This window comes from Gavia stellata, chromosome 6 (genome assembly GCF_030936135.1).
Source record: "Gavia stellata isolate bGavSte3 chromosome 6, bGavSte3.hap2, whole genome shotgun sequence".
In the NCBI taxonomy this organism is placed as follows: domain Eukaryota; kingdom Metazoa; phylum Chordata; class Aves; order Gaviiformes; family Gaviidae; genus Gavia; species Gavia stellata.
In genome coordinates this window covers 40,712,625-40,736,773 of record NC_082599.1, presented here as the reverse complement: position 1 = coordinate 40,736,773, position 24,149 = coordinate 40,712,625, and positions in this window count along the sequence as shown.

Below are 24,149 nucleotides of genomic sequence, written 5' to 3'. Positions count from 1 at the left end.
GGAGGAATTCTAGTCTTCACTGAAGACACCTAGTAGGTTCTTCTTCCCCCTTCCCCCCAAGGTCCTTTTGAGGAAGCAATATTATCCAAAAAAACTCACATGATCATGTCTATGTTCCAGAATTATTAGCCAAGATTAGAAAACTTGTGGAAAAAGAAAATAAACAGATTAGATACATATTTTTGTTAACCATAAGGGTATATAAACACCAAAACAACTTACCTGTGGAAGTTGTAGACTTTCTACTCCTTGAGGTCTTTAATCCAAACCTATCTCTAAAAAGAAACCACAACAAATAAAAAAAAAATATTGTAGAAGAGTAGGGAGCAGAACAGTCACCTACATATGAGGCCACATTAATTCAATTTATATTCTTTTACAGAAACACTTTAACCTGTTGAAGACTCCATTGTCTCTCCAGGCAATCAGTGGCACTGTTTAAATAAGGGTGTGTTAGACAAGAATCACCTGATGAAATGATGAGGTCTGTGCTAATGTGCAGGTGGCTCACATTAATAGATGAATCTCTCTGGTTTACAAATCTGTTGATCTATCACAATGTGTGTTATCAAGACAATCTTCTATGCAGCCATCAGGTGTCACTGTATGTAATCAAACACAAGAAATGAAAATTAAATCTGTCTGTCTCCCAGCTTTCAGCTTAAAATTGTTGTTTTTAAAAAATACATTTTAAAGAATATCCCTGAGCCCAGCCCTTGTGAAGTGAAAAATGAAGATTTTTATATAACACCAAGAATGCTTGAATTCAGCCTGACTTCTGGCAATGGTGGGTTACACAGCCAAGACTGGTTCATTGCCAGAGGCAGGGAAGGGAGGCTGACTTTCCAGATTATGGCTTTGCCTTTGAGCATGTTTATTTTATTTTGGCTTATGTGATATAGCAAATCAGGTTTCAGAGCATTTCCAAGTAAAGTAGAAACACCACAGCCACAACATAAAGTCCTAAACTAGAATATGCTTTTTCTGATTATTCATGTTTGTTCAAAAAACTGTGGAAGTCAGTCTGCCAAGCAGACTTCATCCCTAGACTAGGTATTACCAATCTACAATGCTCCAATGTTATGCTAAATGTGATTTTATCTGTTCCCTCACAACCAATATTAACACTGATTTATGCACTCTAAGCAATTTAACCTTAACTTTGGTTAAGTATATACTGTAATCCCACTCTTCACAGACCCAAATGTATAACCATGCAACTACAGTTGTAAAGCATGTATAGAAACTGGCTAAGACAAAGTGAAAAACAATATTTGATCTAATTCAATGGCAGATCATCCGAGATTTTGCAAATAAACACCTAGGATTTCAGTTCTGTCTGCAGCTGTATCATAAAGAGCAGAAAATGGCTTTAAGCGCTCATGCCATTTCAATCCACCCAAGCTCCATCTCATGAAACAGAGAGATTCATCCTCAAGATGCAAGTTGAAAATGCTTTGAATATAACTTTGATAATAATACTAACTAGTTCATTGAGTTATAATGCTCAATTCCAAGGTGCTTCTTTTTCTGTTTATGCAACAACCAATAAATCCTACCCCAAAGTTTCAGATAAAGAGTGTTCATGCAGTGGTCCTGGTATGCAAACTAGCACACCCAGCAGCCTAGCTGTTACGCATTTGTAACAGCTCAGGACAAAAAAGCCTGCTTACTGGCAGCTACTATCAAGTCTCTACCTGGTAACAGCCCCATTACACCTCTGTCCTTCTTGTAGTGAAACTTCAGATGATTAATAATCTGGAAGACTTTTCTTGGCAGAAAATAAATCTCCAGAAAGGAGCAAATTTTCAGAGTCCAGGCATAGGGGATTCTGAATTCATATATATCCTCTGATGCAGGAAAGTCTACATAATATCTGTTCTGCAACCCCAACATGGGAGAACAAAAGGGTAACTGAGCATTACAGAGAGAGATTGCTTCTCCATCTGCACTGCCTAGCAGCAGCACTTGATGTAGTCCCCAGAGCAGCAACATCGCCACAATTCACCACTACAAACCAGGCTGAGATGCTGGCACATCTGAGTCTAGTGGAGCTCTGACTTCAGCAAGGCCAGAATCCAGCCCAGGTTCTTGTTGCCTCAGGAGACATGAAAGTACGCTCACAGATATGAAGTACAGACATTTATACTACCACAAGCTGTAGTTTGTATTTTTGTTTTGAAGGCAGAGTCTTATGGAAACCTGTTGGATACTCATGCATTATTAATTTTCTTCAGCTATAAAAATATAAAATGGAATGTACAATAACATGTTGTTTATTGCTTATGCCTGTGTGATGCTCAGAAATTCGGATCTCCTGCCAGACACTTACAAGCAGAACTGTTCCACTTCATGCTGATGACACTGCTCCATCAAACAGCACTAATCAAATTGCCCAGGGCCTTCCAAACAAACTGTTAAACTGCATCATCGAAAAATAGTCAAATGGTACTGCCCATCTTAGTCTTATACTGACAGCGTGAATTGGAAAGTCTCCAAATATATTATAAAAATATAATAGGTTCTGCAGATTTGCTTCTGAAATTTCAGCCATGTTACATCACTGTCCTTAAATGAATGGCAGCTGATAGCTATCACAATATTTAGAGGTTTAAAAAGAAAAATGTACCACTTTAAAGGTAGCAATGTGTTAGCATCAGATTTTAACATGCTTAATGACAAAGATTCCTGCTTATCTAGAAAAGTTGTTAATACCGGTCTGCTGGGTACTCCAAACATTTCACAGTAATTAAAAAAATTACTTCATTCCAAAGAACAAATGCATTCTGGGTTTCTCAGTTCCATACCAAAAAAAATTAGGTTTTGTGCTAACAGAAGATTACCTTTGTACCGTTAAGTTTTAGGTTTGTTTAGTTTTCTTTCAAGCAAGCAATCAGTTGATATCACTGATGTAGGGGAGTAAAGCTGCTCTTATGTACCTGTTTCTTGCATTGATGAAGAAAGGCAGGCATTTTTTTTCAGTTAGTTGATCATCTCCCTCTTGGTAGTTGTCATTCTTACATGTGTCTTCTGCTTTGCCTCACAGCTTTAGCAGTGTTTTCAAGAAGATGAAGAAGGAACAGCTGGTAGGACAATACCATCAGATGCAGGTAGCTTTCGGACTGGAGAAAGGCTCTGGCATCACAAGCTGTACTCCAGGAAACTGGGAAGCGTTCAAGCACAGGGGATATATCGCACATGTGATCTTCTCGTGGATCACTATCACCTTGAATAACAGGAGAAGCGAGAAGCTTAAGAGCCTTTCTGTAATATGGATTTCCCATTTGGAACGAGTGGCAAGGTTTTGTGAGGATGGTATTCTTATTTTATGCAATGTGAGTATCCAGTTGTTAACAGATCCTCTGAGTTATACTGTTGGTCAAGTCTATATCAGCAAATAGTGTCGCACATTAGGAACAGATAGAACAAACCAGTTGATGCTAATCATCTGACATCAACACTATATGAGTTTCAGAGGGGGTTACTTGGACTAGGTTTGGTCTGTCCTGTTCTGAACACCTGTTGAGAGTGCATAAGGTGCACATCATGGAGTATAGCTTCCATTTTAGTTCCATCTGAAAGGATGAACCACTCCAAAATGCAAACAAAAGCATGCTTGTTACCGAAAATCATAACCAAGAAAACTCTCCAAACCAAATGATAGTTTAGAAAGCTGACATTTGTTTATTGCAGCGCTGGGTGCATGGGCGATTTCTCCTTCTAACATGCACACTGGGTTAAAATCATGACAGGTATTAAAAACAGTTAACAAAGTTAGTTACACCTACCGATCCTACCCCTTAATTAACTATTGGTTAGTACCTTTCTTACTTCACCTTAAAGATACAGTTCTTTTTTAATTCACTACTCACGCTCAGAGAGTAGGGGGATTGTTTGGGTTGGGGGCGTTTTCTAGCTAGGAGCTGTGGTTTTCACATTATGATGAGATTATAATGAGGCAGGTCAACCTTAGGACACTGTTTTGGCACTCTATTCTATTTTTCTAGAATTTTTCCTTGTGTTAATCGTTATTGTTAGTTAGTGGAAAGTTAGTGGAGAGAGTTTTTATCTTTAATATGTCGAAATACCAAGTGAATCTGTTACAAAGTATCTTCTTTATATTCTTTCCATTCTTTTTCACTTATTTTTGACCTTCTGTTTCGAGATGTTCTATAACATGGTAAGTAGGTGATTCACTGCAAAAACATGCTCCTGATGTGTTCAAAAATGCTAGTGTAGTTGTACCCTTTGAAAGCCTCTTCATGCTTTAGCCTCCCAAACTCTGTAAACACTCAAAAGCCAAACATGTCTCAAAAAATGAAACAAACATATTCTATCTTTCAGATCCACCCGCTGAAAACTGTCATCATACACTCTGCCAGAGAGGACTTCTCAAGCCTAACTAATACTCAGTTCAGAGTTTTGTTTGAATGTGTTCAATAAAACAAATAAACATATCAATATTTTCATGGCAGAGGTGTTTTATATTGTAAAATAGTTGCACGTGCACCCATATTTTTCACCATTTTAACTCTATTTTCATAGGTGAAGTTGATGAATGCAGTATAAGAAGCAGCAGCAGAGAGCTCCAGCTAGATCCAGGCATACTTGGGCAGGTGTTGTGTATGTTTTTGCAGGTAGCTTTGCCAATGCATCTTGATCCCTGTTTGCAAAACTTCAGTAATTCTTGGATTGGACATCTCTGAGCAGAGGCTGCCATCTAATCTACTGCGTTATCATGGTGTGGATACATGAGGAGAGCTGAGAATCATGTTCTGGTAGCAGATAGTGATGCACAGATCATTGGTTTTAATACATACAAATTAGTCTTTTTTAAATTTATTTTTATTTTTTATTTATCCATGCTGGTAATAGATGCAATTATAAAAAAGCCATGGGTAGCAGAATGATAGCCCATCAATAGCTTTTGTCTTCTGAGTTATGAAATATTGCACCTGGGCTAAGCTCTGATTTGGAAACTCCTCTAACATATCTTTAGTACCTCAGACATTTTTAATGAAGCACACATGATAATTATCTTTGCTATGCTTACTGACTTTTTTTTTTTTAAATATACTATGCCTTTAGACAGCCTTTTATTTGAAAATAAGAGCATCAAGCTCAGAATACTAAAAGCTTAAATAGAAAACTCGACTTTTCCTGCAGTACCAATGTATCAATAGTTCAGCAGAATCACTGGGAAGTGGGGAAGAAAAAAATATTAATTAATTGCAATGTATTTTAAAGCACGGCTCATTCTGAATTGCCTCTCCAGGTCTCTCCCAGATTTTTTTTAGGTTATCTACAAATGTCACATGTTTTCTATGTACAGGCTGGTATGAACAGACTCCCACAGAATGCAATGAGGTTCCACAAGTTTTAAGTGTCCAGCAAGACAAGAGCTAGTATTAGTGTCCACAAATGTTCTTTCTCTATCTCTGTCTTTAGATGTCAAATGTGAAAGCAAATAAGAAATACAATTTGCTTTCCCATCACGGCAAAGATAATAATATCCTGTTTGAAGGAAATTTGGCCAAAAGCTTTGAAAAATGAAACTTTTTCCTCTTCTCACTTGATAGACATGGGCAAAGGCTAAGTAAGAGTGTCCCACAGTACTAGTATGTGAAGCTCCTCTGTTTCCCACATACATATATTGTCTTACAGACCAGGTGAGAAAAGCTGTTACTTGTCTTACACGTTTCTCTGGACAGCCGCAATTCAGCAATACTGTAGAATTACTCTATTGTTCCAAAGATAAACATATATGGTGCAATTTTACTTTCACAGTGATTATTATTTTTCCTCATTCCTCAGTCTTTCTTTAAGAGAAATCACCATTCTCTTCAGCAGCTGTACCACTATACAATGTGATTTAGCTGATATTAAAAAGCCAAATAATCAGAAAAAAATGCACCAAGAAAATCCAAAACACTTTAAATTTGTTTGCTGTACATGCTATTTAGTAAATACTTATAAACAGATATGTATGTATATCAGGACAGATTTGTAAACAATTAGGATGCAGAAGAAAAGTTGAATTTGCAAGTGATATAATTCTCAGTAAGTAATTAAACATGCAGTTTAATAGCATAAGTAACAATATGTAACAGGCATTATTTCAAAACAGTCAAACAAAAATAATCCAAAAAAGCCCCTTGTATTCATAGTGACAATTCTCTTATGACAACATCACAGGAAAAGGTTGTAATTAATGCAAAAATAAAGCAGACAATCTATTAACATAATCTGAATAAAATCCTTCCACAGTTAAATGCAGACACTAAGTGCTAGTATAATACTTTATTAATTAACAAAGTATTTATCCACTGGGAAATGAGGATAAAAGGCTGTACACTCTGTCAGACTGCAGAAAAATGTGTTAGCTCTTCATAAGAAATGCATAAAACTCAAACAAAAGAATGATTATCTTTTTAAACCAATTACATTTAATCTCAGAAGAAAGAATGAATAAATCTGTTCCTTCATGTTACTGTGATACACTACCAAAATTACGGAGATCACAGTCCTTTATAGATTTCAAGGCTAGTATCAAGCTATTCTCTTGAACTATTGAAAGTATTATTATACTGCATGGAATTTTAAGTTACAGGATTTTTTTAAGAGGAGAAATAGTTTTGTAAATGCACTACTTTAAATGGAGCTGTTTTCCAGGGAAATGAAAGACATTGTGCTTTCTGAACAGTCTTCATCACATAGCATAGCAAACCTGGCCAGACACCTTTACACAGTATATCCTTACCCTAATTACACTGTCAGAATGGCTTACACTTGCCATGTGCTCCAAAAATCTTGCTTTTCCTACACTTAAACTTTGAAAATGTTACATTTTTAGATAATCGTATTTTAACTAATTGCAAATAATTTCTTAACCATTATCTGTAAAAAAAGCCCAGGCCTTCCAAACTACAAAGGATTTAAAAATTAAAACAAGCACAAGTCGACAACCTACTCAAAAAGTCTTAAGAGAAAATATTTTACAGAAAACAAGGAAAATCAGAAAACTAAGGATAGAAGAGTATTGCTCAATGGGAGACTACAGTCATTAAAACCTGGTGAGTATATGGACTAAGCTATTCTAAAATTACTAGTGAATGATTAACAAGTTTCTAACATGGCTACTTTCCAATGCAACTGATTTTCAATTGTGAAATGTTTTGAGTCCCATAAGAGATCACTCAGTCATTAGACTTTCTGGTATTGATTCTGAACCTGATCATCAAGACTCCTCCTAGTGACTTTAAGAAGTCCCATATCAATTCCATCTTCTAATCTAAGTGAGGACATTGGAGCCTTGCAAATAAAGAATTCTCTGAAAAGTTGTAAGTCACTTCCTATGCAACCTTGCTCAAGGTCCTGCATTGTCCCAGGAATAAGGAAAGGAATAGATTGGAATTTATTCCTGTGCAGGTAGCCACTGCATCATTTCAATCTTCCTAAAGCCTTTCATTCATATTATGTTACCTTGCATTTACATATATCACATAATTTTAATAAGAAATGCATGACAATTACCACTCAATTATCCTTTGGAAAAGAAAAAAGAACAAGTTTTTTTGTAAAACTAATCCAAAAGTTTCCAGTGTTGTCTAAAAACTGACAAATATTTCTTTGGAAAATACATTAATATTTTCTGTTAGCAGTTCTAGTTTGGATCCTTCATTCCTCCAGACCATTTGTGGACTCGTGTCTCAGCTACACTGCATCTCCCTTAATGTAATGAAGCATCACAGGACTGCATTGTAAAACGCAAAATCTGCTCACAGCATAAATACTTCAGGGCATAACCTCATCATCAATTCATGAACTTTAAAGTGTAAAAATAGTCTTCATGTGGAGATCAATCCATCATGAATGTATACTGTAAGAAGTCTTATTCCTTCCTCCAAGGCAGTTCTTTCTACCTGGTGGGGCACTTTGAATACCACTTACTGTGACAAGATGCAAAGCATTCACAATCAATGAGAGATTAATCATTTATTTGCTATTTATGAGTGCTTATTGACTTCATATTATTATAATTTCCCCTTTTATGGGATAAAAGTCTAGAAACAAAAGGGTGAAAATAAAAGACTTTCAGACAGGAAAGATAAAACTTTCATTACAATGAATCAATGCTGATTTTTCCATTAACATTCCAGTAAACTAATCAAAACTTGTTTTTACAAGGGCTCATTGAAAAATTAATGTATAATGAGTGAACAACTCAAGTAACCTCAAGTTTCTCAATCTGAATAAACTTCTGTGAAGCTCAGGGTTGTCTGAATTTTTTTCTCACTTGTATTCATAAAAAAATGCATATCTTTGAAATGATCAATCTAGCAGATAATTCGATTTTTTCTGCTTTTTGTTCATCTCATTATTACTATTGTTCTGTTTAACAGAATAAGAAATAGAAACTTCCCAAAGTTGCAGAACATCTCTTGCTTAGAACCAAAGCTAGAAGTTGGAAGGTCCTAACTGGTCTCAGTGCTTCATGTGTAAATCTTTCTGTAGCAGCATCAATAAATTGCAAAAGAGATTCTTGGAAGTTCAGATCCTTATGGAAGGGATAAGAAGGGTTGACTTCCTTTGCCTGAAGCCTTAATAAGAATGAAAAGCTCTGCGTATCAATACCTGTTTTGTGTAGCACACAGTTACAGGCATGTAATACTGTCTTGCTCCTAATGTATTTGCATCTTCAATATCCTTCTGATGCACTTTTGTTACATACTTAATGTTGTTACAGGTGCAAAACTGTAATTTCAATCTTGAATGCTGTTGCACATGTGCCTCAAAAACACTGAAGGCCAAAACTCTATGCTGCTAACACAGATTGTGGGTCAACAACATTTTTCTTTGCTTGCTAATGCTTTATTGTCTCTTAGTATACATTGAAATAATAATGGTAATTTATGCAGATATTTTGTATGCATAGCAAATAATGAGAAACACCTGCAGAAATTTCCCTCCTTCTCCGAGTTCAGCAACTAATTATATTTTTAAATAATGGCCACCATTGAACACAATTATCCAAATCACTTTAAGTAATGGAATCTTTTAAAGGTGTTTTTGAAAATTTTCACACAGTTTTTAAACAGTCTTTTTATATACAGGATAGGAGACAAAGAATGTGGTAAGCAGCTTAGTAACCCAAAAATGTTTTGGAAGCTATAAATCAGACTGTGATTTTTTTTCAGTCTTCTGCAGCTAATACTTTGCCGATTTAAAGAAAGGATAGGATTTCCCAATACTTTCCCTTCCTGATTAACATTCATGGGTGCTATATATTAAAAACAAACTACAGGAAAAAGTAAAATACTGAGCCCCTCCAGTTGAAGTGACTGACTCAGCAAATCTCGCCTTTGCAAGGCGAGATTCGAAAGCAGAAGCTGGGATGGAAAATAGCAATCTTATGAATAAGGAATGAGAGTCTAATTTAAGGAGAAGAGCAGACCAAAGGTCTCTGAAGACTAAAGTAACATCCATTCTTCTGATTCTCATTTCTTCGTACCTCGCACATTGAACATTCTTTCCAACTGTCTAACTAAATGGGGCAGAAGTGTTTCTTGCTATACTGTCCATTGCAGGTAAATAAGTGAAAAAGAGTAAGAGAAAATCACATGACAAATACTGTAATTGGCTCCAGTCCTGGATTTGATTCTTTATATCTGCTTGTAAACTAGAGAAATGGGTCAGTTTTAATTCAGCACCTCTTTCTCCTGTTTTTACTTCCAAGCTTTCCAGAATGGTATAACAAAGAAAAAAACTGTTTTAAATACATCTGAAAACAAAACAACTCCCACCAAAACAATAAATTAAAACAAAGGATTACCCAAAATCTCTATAGCATTTTCATCATATTCAGATGTCTAACCAGAAGTTTCTTGTAGTTCCCAGCACCTGGATAAGCATGTAACTGTAATTGCCTTATTATTCACACCAGACCCACCATCAGGCTTCTCAGCAGTGAATTAATACTGAGTTTTGCAACCCCAAAGATGACTGATCAAGATTACCTCAAAGCCTCAAAGCCAGGATGCCCTGCTACAGAAAAATGAACATAAGTGTAAAGGCACAGGTGGTCCAAACAGGATGGGGAGAACCTTGTGTACTCGAAGCTGTAGATTTCTTGTTGCTATGGGGTAGAGGTGATTACTGTAGAAAAGTCCACCCTATAGACACCATCTCACAGGTCCTAATCTAATTCAAAGTGGCTTCAGAAAGCCAACTGTTTTCTAGGGTGCTGACATCAATGATAGGATCATGCTACTGCTGCTGCTGGGCATCTGTGCCCTAGGTCTACTTTGGTTCAAGGAGTAGCAGCCAGTCCCTTACTGTATAGGGCACACTTTGCTGTTCTAGTTTTGTGTCTCTGGAGTGGATAGATTTATATTTTGTGTTATAAATACGGATTAGCCTTCAACAAGGTTGCAATGCACATGACAAATCTCACAAAACACGCAAATTTCTGGCATCTGACATCAAAAAGTTGAGGAAAACACAGCAACACCCTAAACCCGAAATATATCAGAGAAGTTCTGAATTTTAAAACTCATTGGGGTCATTCCAGCTTGGTCACTTGGGCAAGATCATGCCTACATAAGGCATGGCTGGCCAGGTTTGCAATTCATCTTTTTCATCTTCTGTTGCTAGTGGAAACAGACATGATGCTCCTGGAGGTGGACAGGGATGACAAAAATTACCATTACAGCCTCAAAGAAGCCTATTTATCTGTAGTATTACAGGTGCATAGTACAATGAAATAGGACAATTAAAGTTAAAAAGGAGGGAAATTGGGATACAGTCATATGTATGATACTCCTGTGTGAAATGAGTTGTTATTCTCATTTCCCTGAAGCTAGACAACCACATCATACAAACATGGGAACTGATAGTTCACCTTCTGAAAAGAAGCCAAGAATTAAACTCTCATTTTGAGTTAATCAGAACAAGGATAAAGCAGTTTGGAGAAGCATTGACACACTTTCTTTCACACTTTATAGACAAAGAATAGAAATTATTTGTCAAGCCTTTGAATCAGTATCTTGTACCTGCACACAGCTCCACGGCATGACTTGCAGCATCATCGGCTTTGCACTATTATTTTCTTATTTTGTACATGCAATACATTTTTACAAACATTACATTAATTTGATAATAACATTATATTTAAAATGTCAAAAGCATTACTGACTAATTTCAAAATGATATCCATAACTTGAATTTTGAAATTTACATTGAAAAATCACACCTTAATTTTTTTTGTGCAAATTTCTTACAGTTTTGAAAATTAACAAAATATTCCACAATATGGCAGAATTGAATCCCCACAAACAGTGTTACATTCATTTTAATAGCTGTATTGGGTCTTTAGTAGTTTAAACCTTTTTTGATAAATGCAGAGGATTTAATTTCTTGAATTTTACTAATTTTTCGAAAAAGTCTGATCATTGTGCTCCAGACTGAAAGAACATTTAGCACAGGAGCTTGTCTCTAACAGTAGTTAGTAACAGAAGCCCAGGAAGCCTGTAAGGATAGGGCAAGCATGCAATAGTACTTCACAGGATGCTCCTTCAACTTCCAGGAATCTTTGTTTTCTATTTCTTAACCCCCAAACAGTTTTTTTTAATGTAGTAGCCTAAATATTTCATTAGCATTTCCATAGTCTTCCATCTGCAGAATCTTTACAAGACATTAAAAGATGCTAAAATATACTAAAATCTATAGATAAATATTTTAGATTTCAAACCTAATTCTAAAAATTTCATTATGAGCTTTGCAATCCTGAAATCAAGACTGATTTTTGTTGACATATGTGCAGGAATGTCTTGTACCACGATAAATTTGACTGTAAGGAATAGCATATCCTAGTTGTCTTGATGTAAGGTCAAATACTGAAGATTATATCCGGGAAAAATGCCATTTGTCATCTGTCCTCAGTCTTTTGTATATGCATTTGCTAACTGTTCAACTTGATCTACACGTTCTAAAAGAGAGATAACACAGGGCTTTTCAAATGCATCTCTCCAAGAGTACAGTTTCCAAACCATAGCCAGAGAATGTTAACACTCAGAGCTCAAACAGATTTGTAGAAGATCAAAATGAATTAATCTAAGGCAAGCAGACACAGAAAATATACTGATAAGTTCGCTTCTACTTTATGTAGAGTCCTGTGTGGTACTGTACTGACTGTAGAGGGAGGAAGTAACGTGATTTTCCAGAGGTAGTCAGCATGAGAACTAAATAACACCACTTTAAGGAAAATAAAAGTAGATAAGCTTTTCCCAACATATAATGGTGGAGATTCAAGGGAGAAGGAAGATGCTGTGGGAATAGAATTCCCACACCCAGTGCAGAGAATAGGAATTACTTTCTACTTCCACATTCCAAAAAGCGGGCCAAGCTTTCTTGTCTTGCAGGATCAAACACAATCTCAAGATGTCAAAGGCCGATTGTAAGTATAACTACAAAATACATAATCCTACACTCCTTTGAACAAGTTACTTTACTGTAACCTGCAGTTTACTGAAATGAAATGATAGATTTTTCATTTAGGATCAGGACTGAATAAAATATTTCAAACAATGCATAATATTATTATAAACTTCCTGATATGTATTTATTCTCACAGTTTAAGTACCTTAAAGAAAACGAGAAAAGAAAACATACATCTCCTTGCAAAGTGTTGTAGAAAAGACCTTGCATTCCTAGCTGCATTTGCAACAGATTTTTGATAACGGTGAGTTTTGTAGGGACCATTGCTTCTCCCTTCTGTAAGCAAATATCTCGTCGTTGGTACGTGGAAGAAGTAAAATGTATTTTTAAAAAAATGCTCTGACTCTCCAGATGCATTTCACAAACTGCGGTACCCTACATCGTCCATGAGAGGGAACTGTTGTTTAACAGTTGAAGATTCATAGCCCCACTTCATTCAGTAATTTCCCTCTGCTTATCTGAACCCTGCCAAATGGGATGTTCAGAAAGTAAAAGGACAATCTCGATCCTCATTAGAATGCTATTTTTGAAAGCTAAACTGTTTTAACTTTTAACAAGAAGGGTACTAAAGATGGTGCTACTAATGGGATTTGCTGTGTTGTGCAGATGGAACCAAGTGACAGGCGCCTGATACCTAATCAGAGACATGATAGCAATAGACATCATAGCAAGAACACATTTGCTGCGTTCGGTGCTTTCTAAGGAAAAAGAAAACTTTTCCCGGGGATATATTAGTTTTAAAACGTGTCACTGTAAAATATAGAAAGAAATAAAAAGAATAGCTCGGTATTCATCAGATCAGATTCCTGCTTGACAAGTAAAAATAATGATCTGTAACTGGTACAATGTAAATATATGCTGTAAAGTGTTCTTTTTTACAATCTCCCAGACCATCGCAACTAGCAAAATCCAGACTACTGCGGCATAACATACATAGCGTGGACTCTTGGAGATTACACGGTCTCCTTCTGGATTGTGCCCAGCCCCTACAGCGGCAGAACTACAAAACAAGTTGGAAAAATGTGTGTTGCTTTAGGGATGGTTTTTTTTGGAGCAAAGGAGAAGACGAATATGTTCATTCATCTTGACAGTCTCCTGATTTATTAGAGCATTGACGTCCATTCCTTTTGTACAATTTGGCAAATGATCAATAGAATTAGCCTTCATGCAGGCAGTCTCAGATTGACCGTGGAAGCAGGTACAAAAGCCATAATACCAGATTAGGGTCTGGGATGAATTGGCAGCGTAAAGGACCAGTTTTATAGACTAGATTGAAAAGCAGTAAGTAGGTTGATAATGTGGTTGAAATTCATGGAAGCAAAGTCTTTTTGTGAAATTTGTACTGTTAGATTTTTTCATTAAATAAGCTGTACAGAGACATATAAAATATAAATACAATTTTTTTACTAACATCGATAGGAAAATTGGTAGGTAAAAAAAGAGAAAAGAAGGTTACAGACTCTGTTCTTTCCTGTCTGCCTAACTTTATATATGTGAATAGTCCAGCTGAATATAATAGGGGTAAGTCATTGTATTCTCTTGCCTCTAAAGTTAAGAAAAGCTTTGCATGTTCAAGTTACAGTTTTTGTTCATTTTGATTATGCAGCTATTTTTCTGGTATATAAAATGACTCTGAAATAAACACAATACCTCCAGAATTATTTAAATATATGTTGATTTAAAATTCCACACATTTCCTGCCCTTAATTTTGCCCTTTGTCTGAAACTAATAGTCATCAAAATTGCAGTTGCTTAACTGCTGTCTTTAAACAAGAAAACATTCCGCATTTGATTAACAGAGAAACCTCCTCATCAAGAATTTTTTTCTTTTAGTATTCTGTTTTTTATTCCTTCATTAAAAAAATGCAACAAAATACAAAACATTAAAAGTAAAAAAACTACCACAATTAAGCCCGTTCTCAAATTAATTAACTAGCACTGTCCTCCAAACATTTTGTTCAAAAATGTAAAATCCCTCAACTTAAAATACTGTGAATTAACATTTATTTTTTATATTAAAAAGTCAGCTTCTCTCTGTGCTTCAAAACTGACATATTGTGCAATAAACAGCAATCAGGCTAAAGATGCTATATTAAACAAACCAAGTTTTGTTTTGCTAAACTAAGCAAAATTAGTTGAATGCCCTAAGTAATAGTTGCTGGTATTTTTTTGTAAATTATTTCTCCACTTGTTTTTGTGTCTATGCATAAATTAAAAATCTGCTGAAATTTATTATTCATCTGAGATGTAATTAATATGCAAAATTATGCAAATTAAGATGCAATTAGGCTTCAATTCTCTAGTGGAATTTTCCATTATAATTTAATACAAAGTAATAGAGTAATTGGTGTCACGTGTAATTACGGTTACTCACGTGTACTTGCAGACGTGAAAGTGGTGTGGTATATGTTAGTTATCCTATGCAAATGTACCGTACAGGCTCTTAACACTTGGGAACTAGGTAAACAAAGATTGTCTTAAAAAAGAAGTGAGCAATAGTAACCCTTCTTTCTCATCATGTACTGTCATTTTCAAGAACATGAATAATTGTAACTAATTTTTTCTGTGTTTATTCTTTAGTATTTATAAATAGGTAGCATGATGCAATACTAGGCTTTCTGGCTTTAATGTCTTCTTTAGGAAATTGTCTTTGGTAAAACAAAAAATTATTATCAAAATGACAATGATTTGGAGGATCAGTGATACACATAACACCAATTTGCCAAGTTTTTAACACAAAATATATTTCCTGTCTTAATGTGACACACCATGAGTTTCAATTGCTTTATAATTTGCTACTTCTTGGTATACAGCTTTGCACTACAACCTATACTGCAAAATCAGATTCATACAGTTTGGATGGAGCTAGAACCTACAAACAGTTGTGGACATAAGTACAAGTACTGGCTGAGCAAATCACACTGAACTCAAGTTTTCTGAAGTGTTAACATCTGCAGGATCAGCCTCTGAGTTCATATGAACTGTCAATTGGCTACCTGTAATACTGCAAAATAATTCACGATGCTTTTTAAGTTATTTTCCTGTTCTGAAGTTTAATTCTTGCTTTGCACTTAGAGAATTTTGGATATATCAATAAACTGCTCAAATCACCCAAGTAATCCAAATTTCATAATTTGCCTGATAACTACATATCCAGCTATATCAAAGGGACAGATTGCCATGCATTGAACTCACAAAAATGATAAAGAAATAAGGACCAGAGAAAAAAACCCAAAACCCAGAACAATGCTTTCCAAATTTTATGGTAACAAAAGAAAACTGAACAAATACAAAATGAATTGGTTCTTAGCTCTAACTCCTAACCCACCATTCCCTCACAGCAGCATACACCTCTCATTTTGTAACACCCTAACAGCAACACCATAAACCGGTAACATGTGTGCAAAACAAAAAGAATTATTCTGTTCCTTTTTTTTTTTTCTGAGTGCTAAGGCATTTTGTACAACTGTGTTTTTGTTTTAATGCTATCATATTCTCAAAATCTTTTTTTCCCGCTGCAGGTTGGAACTTTTCTGTTGTTCATGTTACAAGTTTAATGGGGATGGATCAGTAGGTAGGTAGGTGGGGTGAAGAGAGGGAAATTGGAATGATTTAGTATAACGAGTATAGAGCTTCAGTGTGCCAAACTGGTCTCCTTCTCTTTCTTTTCATTTGCTTCTACTGCCACTGGCGAATTATTTAAAGGAAAAGGCATCTATGTGAGAAAATAAAATCTACCATTAGTCTCTTGTGCTGCACCCTTCCTTAGCCCCACCCATTCATCCATATGTAGCTTTTCCATTCACTCCCATAATACCACCAATTACTATGCAGTCAGGACCATTCATATTCATATTCACATCTCACTGTGGACATTTAAGCTACACTCTGAGCAACACTCATACCTTAAACTACACCTATTATACAGCTGTTGTACAATTACTGTAAATGAAGTATACAATATGGGGCTCAGCTTGTATAATAATTTGTAATCAGTGATAGAGGAAGAGGGTTTTGTGTACTTCTGCCCTGCGTACCTTTTGGTCTCCTTCTTTGCATCATTCTTCTCTCCATTCCTCCCCTTGGGCTTGGTTCAACAAAGGCTTATTCTGAGAGACACAATAAAGAGATTCTCACCTGGGGCAAAATAACTTAGCCCTCCTGCAACTACACCAGTTTATGCCAGCTGAGACAGTCAGCCTGTCTGTCTCAGCACATAGCACTGATCTCTTTTGTCTCGTTCTTTACTGAAATGGACTTAACACTCGATTTACACCAGAGATCAGGACAAAATATGTAACCTACGTATGATAAGATAAGATGATCAGAAGAAAGGTCAGAACAGAATCACTACAGGGAGCACTACTAACTGTATTAATAGCCTTTTGTTTGGCTAGTTTTAACTGTTTATCAGGTATTAGCTGCTCCCACAGTTAAAAGATTATAGACTTGATGGATCGATGCTCTGATCCAGTGGCAAATCTCAGGTTGATAACAAAGGAGAGGCAACTCGCTAGAATATGTTGTATGTAGGTCAGCTATCTCATTGGTGGGCTAGAGTTTTCACAACCTTTTCTTTGCAATATTTCCATACTTGAAATTTTGTCACTTGAACTTAATATGGATTTATCACTTATGAGAGTAAAGCCACGTGCAAAATACCTTGAAAGACTTTCCCACTGCTACCCGGACTATGGTCAACATCAACTGCATTTTGCAGAGAATGTAAAAAAGAATTGTTACGGATGATTTAACATAATTTATTCAGACACTTTCCTCTGTTGGTTTACAAATATACTTTCCTAAGAACAAATTTGACAGTTGTGGATTCTTGACTAGTTCTGGAAATGTTCTTCAATAACATGGAAAAACATTTCAATATCAGTAGATATTTTAAAACCATAGAAACAATTTAAGACTTCCTACTTTATTGCCTTACACACAACGTAACCCTCAGACTCCAGCCAATATTTTCACAAATACCATATTCTTTATGTCCGCTGCTTCTTCTACACTTACCATTACATTGTTGTGTCCTGCTGCTATGTTTTTTTCTGACCTACTAATCCTATGAATATGGGTAACTTACTCTTGTGACTGTCTTCACAAGACTGTGAATTGACTGTATGGGGACTAGTCACGTATATTCTCCTTAGAAACTGTTTGCAACACTACAGCTGTAAGATAGGTAGCCTGTCTTAGTGGTGTTGTAAAAGTCCTGTCATCTAGCATGCTATGTTATTAAACAGAATAGCAATGCTAACATAATTTTAATAACATTTTAATAGACATTACTGATCCAATTAGAGCAGGCTTTCTTCCTTTCTCCCCTAAAGCAGAAGGTCACAGTCACAGTCAATATTTCTGGTGCCATCCCATTGGGTAACCATTAACTGAGTTCTTGTTATGGGTTTTCAGCTGAATAATTGTTGCTTTCCATGCTACTGCTTCTCTTGTAAGTGGATTTACTGATAGAGAGGTAGCGTAGGTCTTTCCTCCCTCTTGTGTGCCGTGTTACAAGCAAGAAGCTGCATCAGCATTTTGTTTATGTACAACTTTATCTCCCCTCCCCTCCTTTCTCTTTCAAGACTCCTGCTGTTCTCTGTAATAGGAGGCAACAACTGTTTTCCATCAGATACTAATCAAAAGGTCAGTCACAGAATCACAGAATCACAAGGTTGGCAAAGACCTGTAAGATCATCAAGTCCAACCATCAACCAACACCACCACTGTTCCAGTGCTTCACTGCTCTCTCAGTAAAGAAATTTTTCCTAATATCCTTTTTTTCCTAATACCCCCTTTCAGGTAATTGTAGAGAGGGATAAGGTCTCCCCTCAGCCTCCTCTTCTCCAGACTGAACAACCCCAGTTCCCTCAGCTGCTCCTCATCAGACTTGTGCTCCAGACCCCTCACCAGCTTCGTTGCCCTTCTCTGGACACCCATTTGTTCCTGTCACTCAAGATGTTTATTGATTTCCTCAGGAAGGTGGTTTCTACCATAAGATAAAGGACCAAATAGAGATTATTTGCTTGTTGCTGCTGTGCTACTTTTTCACTTATGCACTTGAACATAGTGACTGTGTCATTCTTACATTCATGCACCGATACCAAACAGTTTACATGTGTCTTACAAACTTGCATGTTTCTGCCATGAGGTGGGGTAGTTCAAACCGTTGTCAGCAAGACAGAGAATATTGTCACTTAAGGGAAACAAGTACACGTACTGTTCAAGATGTTAATGTTCAGAGTTGTTGTGTTTGCCAGGTATATCAGAAGATATAGTAGGAAAAGGGAAAAAACCTCATTCTTAGATGACCTTGTAGAAGGCAAGTGTTCCAAACATGGTACATACCACTGCATCTGCTGCAGTTCAGCCATCTCAGATAATTAGAACCTTGAATGCAGGTAGACACCAAATTACCTCTTCTATGCCTGTAATAGGGTGTCTCTAGCCCAGGTTCAAGATACAGTTCTAGAGAAGCTTTGCTCATTCTGCAGATTAAGAAAGGGCTTCAGATAAAGAAAATCATTGCTGCTTAAGATAACTCCACCCACAAGTACCAAAAGAAACATTAACATGTAATTTGTATTAAGAGCTTTTGATGAGCTTCCAAAGTTAATCAGTAAAAATAATGTTCTTAACTGGAGGGATGTTTTGGACCTGAAGTTCTCATCAAGTGACTTATCCACTCCGAACTGATCCGCTGTCTCTCTGTGTAGGTACAGGGAAGGAATCGTTTTTAGCTGTTGGATCATGGAAAGAAATGTGGACTTCATCATGGCACTTAGAAAAGTCATAGTCTGAAGAGCAGTGATCTTGGTAGCAGCACCATTTTAAACAGCCTCACTCTTCCCTCTCATACTTCTGGTCCCTGGCTTAATGTTCCCACACCGTTTCTGCCCTCCAGCTGTTCACCCAGTAGCGGAGGAATGTGATGAACCAACAAGGATTAAAAACAACCTGTTAAAAACAATTTGTATTAACCTGACTCTGTTAGTCATACTGCTGCTAAAAAGAATGTCTCAGATTACATTCCTGCTTCCCCAGGCTCTGCCCCTTTTCTACTGTGTCCTCTAAAGAAACCTATAGAGCGGACTTAATTTGTAGTCATTTCCATGGAATCCAGAAGATGATCCAGATCACAATTGCCTTTTACTGCTTTCCTCAATAGCCCTCCATCTTGCCGCTCTTCTTTTCACATTAACAAATGTCAGCTGTCAAAATGTGTTATCTGCAATATTCCATTCTTAAATTAATGATCTTCTACTCTTATTTTCTGTCTGTCATGTTAGTCATTCATTGCCATAAAATCCCTCCCTTCATCTTTCCCAGCTTCTGCAATATTCTACAATAGAGTGGTAATCTCTGCTTCCAAAGACTGCAGTTTTGTGTTATTGCCTCACTGACTTGCTTTGTATTGCCTGTCTTTTAACTTGGTCTTCCTATTTTGGCCTCCCATGAACAGTCCACAGTTCAGGACTAGATTTATGTGTGACTCTAGTGCTGTAAGATCTTAAGTTAAAATTTTCTTAAAGTTTCTGTGCATTTTTAGTATGGGAAATACAGAGAAAGAGAGACACCGAGAGAGAAGAGACCTCAGCTACCAATAGAATCTCCAGTCACCCATGTTTGCAATGCTGAATCACAGAATCACAGAATCACACAATCACTAAGGTTGGAAAACACCATGCCCATTAAACTGTGTCCCACAATGCCACATCCACACGCTCCTTGAACACCTCCAGGGAGGGTGACTCCATCACCTCCCTGGGCAGCCTGTTCCAATGTTTCACCACTCTCTCAGTAAAGAAATTTTTCCTAATATCCAGCCTGAACCTCCCCTGGCGCAACTTGAGGCCATTTCCTCTTGTCCTGTCGCTAGTCACTTGGGAGAAGAGACCAACACCCACCTCTCTGAAACCACCTTTCAGGTAATTGTAGAGAGCATACAATTCAAGTACAACTCCAATCAACATTTAATTACTGATACAGAGTGGAACAAGTTTCAACAGGAAATACAGCAAAAATCTGCCCTAGATCCACTGGCTTGGTGGAGCTCTCCTGAAGACAGAAGTTCAAGCTATGTCTGGTGTCAGTCCATAGGAGATTTAACTTTGATTTACTGGGTGACTACCTGCTCTGTTTTGTTATATTCAGCTGCAGAGCAGGACTACCGAGCAACACCTCAAGTCCATCCTTACCAAAACTGAAACTTGCATTTCAAGTGAAGAAGGGAGATTTAGAAAGTAAAAAGTAAACAAACATAAAAGCAAAACCAGAAAGCTCCCAAAACCTTTCTCAATTGATTATTTTCTAATCTGCTTTACATAAGACCTCTCTTCCTTTCTCCACCGATAACTAAATAGTATGCAACTTCTATCTGAAGCCATTTTACTCATTTATTCTGCTGAAAATCTTTATTTTACCACATGCTCAAGACTATTTCCTCCTTCTCAACTGCTGATCACCACTACTACTCTAACAAAGATGCCATATAACAATTAATTGCTTTGCTTTGTATTATAGCTCATCAACTTGTTGGGAGCTAGGAAAAATGAAATAATGGGGGTCACTTCTGGAAAAATGAGTTTATTTTCATGCCAGCTGCAGAAAATGAGCAAGGCTGGCTTCATGCCAGTTAAAGGGATGCTGTAAGAGGTTTCCTTCTGTTTGCCTGAAGCAAAAATGCCTATCTGAAGAGATACACACACATGCACATACACACATGCATGTACATTCATGCAATCTAAAAAATTTGTTATTTTGTAAAATAGGCTAGATTTCACATCTCTTGCTATCTTTTGCCCTCACTTTCCCTCCTTTATTTTTTTAACTTACATTAAAAACTCCTTTTCTCATGTATTTATCCTTTTGAAAATGGTTTACTAATTTAACATAAATACTGTTGCCTTACCAACCAACAAGGGTTTTATAGCTACATGACCTGGAAACTAAATATTACTGTACTAGTTTAGAGTTTGCTTAGAGTTTTTAGCATTTTAAAAGCAAATCTGATCATCTGCTTCATCTATTTGTGAAACATTAAATGATTAAAAGTTTGATACAAATGGAAGGAACTACATAGATATTTTCAAGCACTCAGCACCTCTGTACTGATATTTTGACTAATGTGTCTTAAATCCCCAAGAAAGCTGAGCTCTATAGACTTAGCAGATTACTTAATGGCAGTATATGTTAAGGTACTGCAGTAAGTCATTTTGGAAGTATCTGATGACTGAATTCATCATTGAGGAGGGAGGATACAGCCTCTTTCTAGCAACAATACGTCCTTGAATACAATTTCTTCATTGAGACACAAATATCTGCGCAGCACTTAACTTGGAAGCTGCACATGGCAGTTGCCTTAACTTCCAGACTTCTGCTACATATGAAATGCTTGTTTCCTGTTGTAATTTCAGGAAATTTGAATCAAGAAAGGGAACTATGAAAAAAGAAGGAAAACCTTTTTAATATTAAAATGTGTGAGCCTTAATAACAAAGAAAAAAATAGAGAGTGTAACTGATAAATAAATGAAACAAAGTGTAAAGAAGTATTAATGTTTTCATTATTTGATACTATTTCTATTCTGTTGCAACTGATTTCCATAGTAATACAGTTAGCTCAAAATCTGTCTTTGCATATAAGGTCTCCATAGAAAAAGCAAATGTGAAAATGGCAATATTTTCAACACTTCATTTCTTTAATAAAACTAACATTTTCAAATCTGCTTTTATTAAAACACAATAAATACCATCAATTTTTGACATGAAATCTCATTATACATTGTAAATATTTATCACTTTGCAGAAAGAAGATTATACATTAGTTCTATTCATTCAATTCAAATCTGAGTAAGAATGAATTCATGTTTTATTTTTCTTCATCTATTTAAAAAGGCCCAGTTGCTGAAAGAAAATGAAAGAAATACTTTTTGTTGCTGCTAACAGATAGGCACAGAGAAATGTCTCAGAGGTAAGTGCTCTGACACACTATTCCTTGACCCTGCAATTACTCCCTGCAAATGTCATTTATGATTCTCACAAAGTCCCATTGATTTCAAAGGGAGTCAGTCCATGAAGACCTCTTTGGAAGAAGAAGATACTAACCTTTCCATTTCTGGAATTTGGTTTCAAATACGGTCTGAGGTTACAAGGGAAAAAAGAAAATCTGGTTATTTTATTCTCCTTTTACCTTTGTAACAGAATCACTATTATATTAACCAGTAGAGTTCAGAACACAGAACAGCCTCTGTTCACAAAGCTCAAAATTGGAATAGCAGTGGTGTAACACAGCAGGACAAGGTGAATAAGCATAAGAATTGTGGAAGCCTATGTTATGCCTGTCCATACTAACCAACACTAGGACTCTTTATTATTCTTTTCATTAAATCTAACCCCAAGTATTTTAAATCAATGTTTAACCTTCAAATTTCTAACTTGTGTAAGTGACTTGTTTTCTGAGAAAACCATTCTTGCAGATCTGTTGCTCTTTGAGTTTATGGTTTTACATAGATAACAATATAGACCATATCCTGTTGCACAATCTTTGAAAGATTCTGCAAGTATCATAATTTAGTTGCACATGTCCTATCAGTCTCACTCAAATCCTTTGAAGAATGCTTTTGCTAACCTACATACAATTAAGAACAGAGAAAGTGGGCTTCCTCTCCTTTTTTGGGGCACAGTCTGCAGAATAAAACAATTTCATCACATGCAAAGAGCATTTGACACATTGCTCAAGCAATTTGAAATTCAGCAAAAGCCATTCAACCACTCTGGTAATAAACAAACAACAAATAAACAATAAATAAACAATAAATAAACAAACTGAGGAGCTTTCAACCACAAGTAAGTCTGATAATAAGATGTCTATAATCAAAAGATGACTGTCAAAAAAGAATATAATTCTGAGTGAAGGTTAGAAGTAACACAAAACAGTACTAAGTAGAAATTATGTACTTGATAATCATGTAAGAATCAAGAAGAACCATGGATTAATTCAGTCAGAAAGACACTAAAATTTTTAGCTTATGACTTCATGAGGATTATGGAACTTCTCCAATGAAATGAGGCAGTCCTTTTATAGAGATAATGGAGACTAAAGGACTTTTTTTCTGTCATGAACTAGAGTCCTCTGCCTGGCTATTCAGTCTCATAAATTTGTCAACATCTGTCTCTGATTTGTTTAGGTCCTCTTTTTCTGTTGCCAGAAGTTGCTCTTTGGAAGACATGCAAACATCAGAGCTATTCCTGTCTTTTAAGAATAAGTTGCAGTGAGAAAAGGAAGAGCCAAGGATAATTTAAAGCTTAATGAAGTGAGGATTGCGATACTCCCAAACTCCACTTTTGGGCTAATGAGAAAGTGAAAAAATTTCAACATAGTTTCACCTCTATTGTCCTTTATCCTAGCAGCCTTAGTGTCAACTATACAAAGCATGACTGTACTTTCCCAGACCCAAAAAACCTTAAGAATTTGTTTTTTGCCAGATCAGGAAGAAATGTTAAAAATTATACATGAGCAATCTTAATTCATGGTTTCTCTACACTGAAGTTTCCCTGAAGAATTTTCCTCTTGTAGTTCTGGTCCATCTAAATGTGTACAGTCATGTTATTTCTATAACTTCTGCTGTCATCAATAAAGCACTGAATACTGT